We start from the raw sequence: 7009 nt of genomic DNA on the forward strand, positions 1-7009 counted from the left end.
TAGTACGGTATAAACCCCTGGCCAGCCCCCTGCAAGGGTTACCCACATTTAACCATATGAGGATCGTCACGGACTCGCAGAACCCGAACTCACTCATGGCCTGGTGCTCAGCTCCTGTGGCCCAGGACTTCCACTCACTCACTCAGTCATGCACATTTAATCAACACTCCTCCCACGCCACCCTTCCCAAAACCAAATCTGAAGACTTCCATTTCCATTGCTCCTCCAGATGGAGACTGGTACTTGGAGAGTCTTGGGGGTTGATCAAGCCTCCCTTCCACTCAGTCCCTGGCCTCTAGAGTGGGCTGATAACCTGACACACTCGAGTGATCACCAGTCAGAATGGTGGTGCTCCTGATGCTTGATTCCTGAAACTGTCCCGGATTCATCTCCACTCCAGTGTTGAGGACACCCCCACCGGCAAGGTCAGGAGTCCAAGACGGGAAGATCCCGGTGCCGGAACTGGATTCCATTGCATCTCTGGTCTGGATGACGCTGCCGTCATGGGTGAGGAAGGTGAGAACATCGCCCCCTCTTAGATCCTGGAAGAGCCCCCAAAAATGTAGCATGAAAACCAGGGCCTCAGGCCTCCAGGAATATTCTGTGAAATTAGAGCAGGCTGAGACTAAGGGACTGCAGTTTTGGGAAGCAAGTGATTTATTAGCTTGTGCGCACGGGGCTCAGCCGAGTCACCTCGAAAGTCTGAGCCCCGAACAAAAGACAACCTTAGCTTTTATGGACTGTACAATATGTTAAAGACAAGGTAAACAGTTGGAGGATTTGAGAATGGCCCAGGGCTTGTAGACTGTTGAGGGGCCCCCACCCCAGGAATATCTTATCTTGCCTATGTGCATTTTCACCAGTTCCTGAAGACTAGGGGAGGGGGTTTGGGGATTTTCCACAGAGAGCACAGCTAAATCAGAAAGAGGGGGAGGCCTGCCTGCTACAAGACTAAGGGTCCACAGTTTTGGGAAGCAAGTGATTTATTAGCTCATGCCCATGGGGCTCAGTCGAGTCACCTTGAAAGTCTGAGCCCTGAGCAAAAGGCAACACTGGTTTTTATAGACACTATTACATGCTACAGATAGGGTAATCCTACTACAGTATATGGCAATATTAAAGGAAAGACAATCAGTCCTTTTATGGCATGAAGCATCTTACAGAAGCAAGTGAGTGGTTGGGGAGGGGTCCCTATCCTAGAATGTGTCTTATCTTTATTGCCAGAAGCTTCATCCATTCCCAGAGGTCAGGAGAGCTGGTCTGGGGTTTTCTCTAGAAAAGGCAGCTGAATAAGAGAGAGAAAGGGCTCCCTGTTTGCTACAGAATGGCCTTTAAAAAGGGGAGTTTAATAAGTTGCTAGTTTACAGAATGAGAAAATGTTCCAATTAAAACAAGTCTATAGAAATGTTCAATCTAAGGCATCCAGGGAAAAATGCCATGGTTCAAGAAGGCTGATGAAATACAGAGTTTCTCTCTGAAGTGAGAAGGCATATGGCGAACATGGTTAAGACTTCTCTCTCATCTGGAAAGGCACAATGGCAAACATGGCAACATCTGCTAGCTTTCTCTCCTGGTTTCCTTTTTCATTAAGCTCCCTGGGAGGTATTTTCCTTTATCTGCAAAGATTGCTGGCTGGTGGACTCTCTGCTCCTCCTGGCTATGTTGTTCCTCTCTGCTATCTCTGAATCTTGCTTTTCTGTTTGTTTCCTGATTTGCCTCTACATGCTTTTAGCAATCCTTTCATTGTCTCTAGCTACTTTCACCCTGGAGGGCTGATTCTGGAGGAAGACCTCCCTGGAGAGGACATATCCCAGTCAGTTTTCCCAGACAAGACAGGTCCAGGTGTCATGAAGGGAATGGAGATCGGTACCCAGGTTCCCTGGGAAGAAGACCCAGCAGATGCCAAACTTTGTTGTCAAGTCTCGTGATTCTGGATTTTCCCTTTCCTGGCCAGCAGATGGAGCACTTCAGTCTGCTGCTCCCCACAGGAGGAAGGCGGTTCTGTCCCTTTCATTCTCAGCTGACCCTACCCCTGCCAGAGGCTGGTTGACAAAGAAGCTGAGGGAAACTTAGCTGAAATTGTTGCTTTTATGCAGCCCTTTTAATTTGAATTCTCTAAATAATAGCCACTACCTATGCTGGGCCTTGGCCCCTCTTCCCCAACCCCCTTGTTTTCTTGTGCAATTGCTGCCTTTAGCACCCTGTTCCCACCTAACTGGAAATGTTACAGTGATTCTCAAGCATCCTCACTTCTATCCCTGCTGGTACCAATTGTTTCAATGGCTAATTTATGTGTCTGGAAAATATTGCTTGTACCACAGAGGCCCAGATTTATATTCTCTGAGTGACAGCCACCAATTGCACTGGGCCCTGCCCTGCCCCCTTTTCTCATGGAAGAGCAGCCCTTCAGCAATCTATCTCTGCTGCCTGAGGGGTTACAGTTCCTTTCATTCAACTCTTCTGTACCCCTGCCTGGGGGAGGACTGAAACAGAGCCTGCTGGCTATTTTCTCTAATGGGCTGCTTTAAAAAAAATGCAGCTGTTCTCAGAGCTTGTAGTCCAGCTCGCCTGGCCTGGCCTCATATCCCCCTTTTCTTGGAGCAGAGTTGTCCTTCAGCAAATCAAGCTCTGCCAACTCCAGAGGTCTCTGTGTGGCTCTGTCCACCCTGCTTCCTCTCCTGCTGGGACTGTGGCTGAAAAAGAATCCATTGGGGTCTTTGTTTCTTAGGTGCATTGTAAATTTCACTGTGCTCAGAGCTGGTAACCAGCAGTCCAAATTCATTAATCAAAACTCAAAATTGGTGCCTCGCTGAGTCTCACTCTCCCTGGTCCGAGGAGAGAGGGTTTCTATTTCCCACTAGAGAGTGACTGCTGAGTCACTCTGCCATGCCAGTGGTGGTGGGACTGGAGTCCATGGTGTGGAAGGATTTACTTGCCCCTCTTTAACGTGATTTATCAGTCACATTTCCATTCATTCCTGGCTGTTGTGTGATGTAATTCTGGTCTCTTGAGGCCTCTTAACAGATGCTTCTGACTGTTCCAGGCTATTTACTTGCTATCCTGGAAGATGGGCTAAATCCTAGAACTCCTTATGCTGCTGTATTGGGTCTAAGACAGTTAACTTTTACTGTTAATGAAAATTCATATGAACTCAGGCAAATGATTCTAAATCCAAAAATAAATCTTAACTATATTCTGAATGAGATTTTTGGCTCTTCTAAGAAGATATAATAGATAATAGATGACAGGATAAAAGATAAATAGATAGATAGATGATAGATAGATAGATAGATAGATAGATAGATAGATAGATAGATAGATAGAGATTGACAGATAGATAGATAAAGATTGATAGATGGAGAGATAGATAGATAGATAGATAGATAGATAGATAGATAGATAGATTGATAGATAGATAGATAGAGATTGATAGATAGATAGATAGATAGATAGATAGATAGATAGATAGATAGATAGATAGATAGGTAGGTAGATAGATAGATAGATAAAACAACATTCTGTAAGTGGAAGTATTGTTAAGTACTCTGTCTTAACTGAGAAAAGTAAAGTAGAATTATGTTTAAATATAGACAAGATACTTGCCTCTATCAATTGAAATGTATACCCTAAACTCAGCAAAAGATTCTCTATAGATGTAAGAATAAAGTCTGTTAAACAGTACACGTAATTTATTGCTTGATAATGTATATATATGATGGGCAACTGAATAGAAACAAAAGCCAAAGACAGGAAATAAAAATTTTGTTGGAATAAATAGCTCAGTAAATGGCAATTTTGAAGGTCAACATATCCCATGTACCTAATTTGAATAGGATCAGAATTTTATGGGAAATTTCATTTAAGTGATGCATACCCAAAACACTATCTAATGTAATTAGGTTTATTGAAATATTTTTAAAAATGAAGTTACAATATTTTGTCATTGTAATGCATTCAAAACCAACCAGGAAGCATTTAACTGGATTATATAGTCTCAGAGGAAACACAAATACTAACTCAGACAAAATCCTCAAACTAAAATGGTGTCCTCTTACTTGTGGAGTCTTAAAACCATTGAGTCCCTTTTGTCCTGCCATATCAGCACTATTCCAAAACCTATAATTAATATTTTTTACAATCTAATTTTCTGTCTTATATAACTATGGGATTTAGCTTTCTGAGTTGTTTTTTCCTTTGTTCTCTCCCTTTTGTATCTTCTAGCCAACTGTAAACCATTCGTTCTTTTTAGATGAGTTTATTATGAAAATTGTTTTGATGGATTTATGTGATGTATCTTTCTTATGTTTTGTTGTTCAAGTGCATGGATAACTTTTCCGTTCTACTAACTCTTCTAATTGTAGTAGGGGAATATTTGAGTTAATTTCAGTAGTTGTTTAAACTTTACTTCTTATCAACAGTGACACCCTTGAGGGTAAAAATTATACTCTGATATTTCTTTGCTATATTCCACTCATCCATCTGTACTCCTATAATGCTCAAAGTACCAACACATCTTCATTCTCGGGTTCAAAATGCCTGATTCAGAGGAACAAAGGATGTGCTACTGAAGATGTTATTAATAAGGTTGGACTTTTGTGAGCCTGGATGTCACATTGGCTCACCACCAGAAAAAGATTAACTTCATGGCAGAAGATGGTGGAATGAAGAGTTCCAGGATTCATTCCTCATCCTAAGTAGCTAGTAAACAGCCAGGAACTTTCTGAAACAACAGTTTTGTGGCTCTGGAGGCCAGAAGAATGCCAATGATTTGTTGGTTTAAGACTGGGACTGCAATATTTTAGATATCTGAAAATACTTAAAATATAAACATCTCTAATGAAACTTGCATATAAAAATAAAATATATCTGCTTTCTACAGAGTATACTTTAAAAGTGCAACCATAGTTTTTAAATAAATGTTTTTAAAGATGATCAAGAACAATGATGAAAACATTCTGACAAACTTTTAACATTGTGTAATGAAAATTTTTATATGCAAATAAAGCTTGTAAAAGAAAGGCTAAAACAACCAGAATAAAAGAACTGGTAAGAAGCTATAATTGGTAAATTGATATTATTTAAAATTCTTTTGTTGATTTCCTTTCTATAATGTAGCAGAACATTTATTTCTTTGAGAACAAAATAACGCATTGTACCATATGCACGGAGGCTTTTATCACTTGTTGGTTCCTTAGAGTGTAGATGAAAGGATTCAAAAGTGGGGCAACTGAGGTATTGAGTACTGCAATTCCCTTGGAAAAAAATTTTTTTGGACTGAGGGTTTAACATACATAAAAATGCAACTGCCATAAGAGGGAAATCACAATCATGTGGGAAGAACATATAGAAAATGCCTTTTTCTTTGATTACTTGAAGGGATTTTTAGGATCATGAATGCAACATAGGTGTATGATACTATCACCATTACCAATGTGACCAGGAGTGTCACTGAAGCTGAGATGAAACCCACTGTCTTGATAAGCTAGGTATCTGAGGAGGAGATCTGCAAGAGAGGACTAGTGTCACAATAGAAATGAGCAGCAATGTTGGAGGCACAGAAGTCAACGTTTAGGCCCAGAATAAGAGGTGGAAAGATGGTAAAGAACCTAGCAAGCCATCAACTGAGGACAAGCCATATGCAGGCTTTGTTGTTCATGATGGTCGTGTAGTGCAGGGGTTACAGATGGCAACGTAGTAATCATAGGACATGGCCGCCAGCAGGTAAAATTCAGATGCTCCAAGAAGGGAGGTAAAAAACACCTGAGTGACACAACAGTCATAGGAAATGATTTTGTCCCCAGTTGCCAAGGTAACCCGGAAGTTAAGGATGCATCTAGTAGTGTAAGAAACTTCTAAGAGGGAAAAATTCCTAAGGAAAAAATACATGGGTGTCTTGAGGTGAGCATCCAGCAGGGTGAGTGTGATGATGATTAAATTGCCAGTGATGCTGAGCAAGTAAGTGAGAATCACAAAGGTAAATAACAGAACTTTCACCTGTGACTCATCAGTCAAATCTTTTATGATAAATAGGGTCACTCTTGAATGGTTCCCCATTACTGTTCACTTAGCCTCATAGGCCTCTTAAGCCCAAAATCTCTTAGAGATTTCTGAGAATGAATTCATTAATCAAAGACAGAAGATTAAAATTGTGTAAGTAAATATGTAAAGGTGGAATAATGGAGAAAATGTTAAACACTGAATATATTTCAGATACAATCCTCTTTGCTCTTTGCCTTAAGTATAACTAAAAACATGAACAATGTTGAAAGCAGCATAGCCTACAACAATGGAAAAGAAATTTAATACATTTCAATCATGTAATGTGTAGTAGAAGTCATGTTGAGATAAATTTAATGCACTATAAAGATAAGGATATTCAAACGTACAGCTAACTAGCAATTAAAGACACAGCAATAATAGATAAATTGAATTGAAGCACAAAATATTTGCCAAACATTATGATCACATATTTATGCTTATTCTATGAGATATAGTAAGGGAAAAAATAAAGCACAACCACAAAGAATTACAGCTTGTATAGCTAGTAAACTGCAGAACAAATATTCAGCATTCAGAGATGCTATTTTCTGAAAGTATCACTTTAAAATTACACAGTTATATACAACCACAATTACTAGCACATTTCTTTTCCCCCCCGTTTTTTTAGCATGTTTCTTTAAAAAAATAACGTCAGTGTTATTTCTATGGAGTATTTCTATGGAATAGAAATAGGTGTCTTCATCATGAAAGCATAAATGATCATATTTCTTTTCAATGGGCATTATGTAAGGCAGTGTTTTCTGCCTTGAGAATATTAAGAGAATTATTTCTAACTTCTAAAACAAATTATTTTTAAAAGACAGAACATATATATAAAAGACCATACAAAGAAGCAAAAGCTAATTGTCAGGGCGGGCCGCGGTGGCTCAGCGGGCAAAGTGCTTGCCTGCTATGCCGGAGGACCTCGGTTCGATTCCCGGCCCCAGCCCATGTAACAAAAACGGAGAAA

The 7009-nt window shown here is 40.0% G+C and overlaps 1 pseudogene; it reads right to left on the reverse strand.

The window, feature by feature from the left end:
• Positions 1 to 281: 281 nt before the first annotated feature.
• LOC143690628 (olfactory receptor 6C74-like) lies at positions 282 to 6054 on the reverse strand (annotated as a pseudogene).
• Between the last annotated feature and the right edge of the window lie 955 nt (positions 6055 to 7009).

The sequence above is a fragment of the Tamandua tetradactyla genome, chromosome 7 (assembly GCF_023851605.1).
Source record: "Tamandua tetradactyla isolate mTamTet1 chromosome 7, mTamTet1.pri, whole genome shotgun sequence".
NCBI lineage: Eukaryota > Metazoa > Chordata > Mammalia > Pilosa > Myrmecophagidae > Tamandua > Tamandua tetradactyla.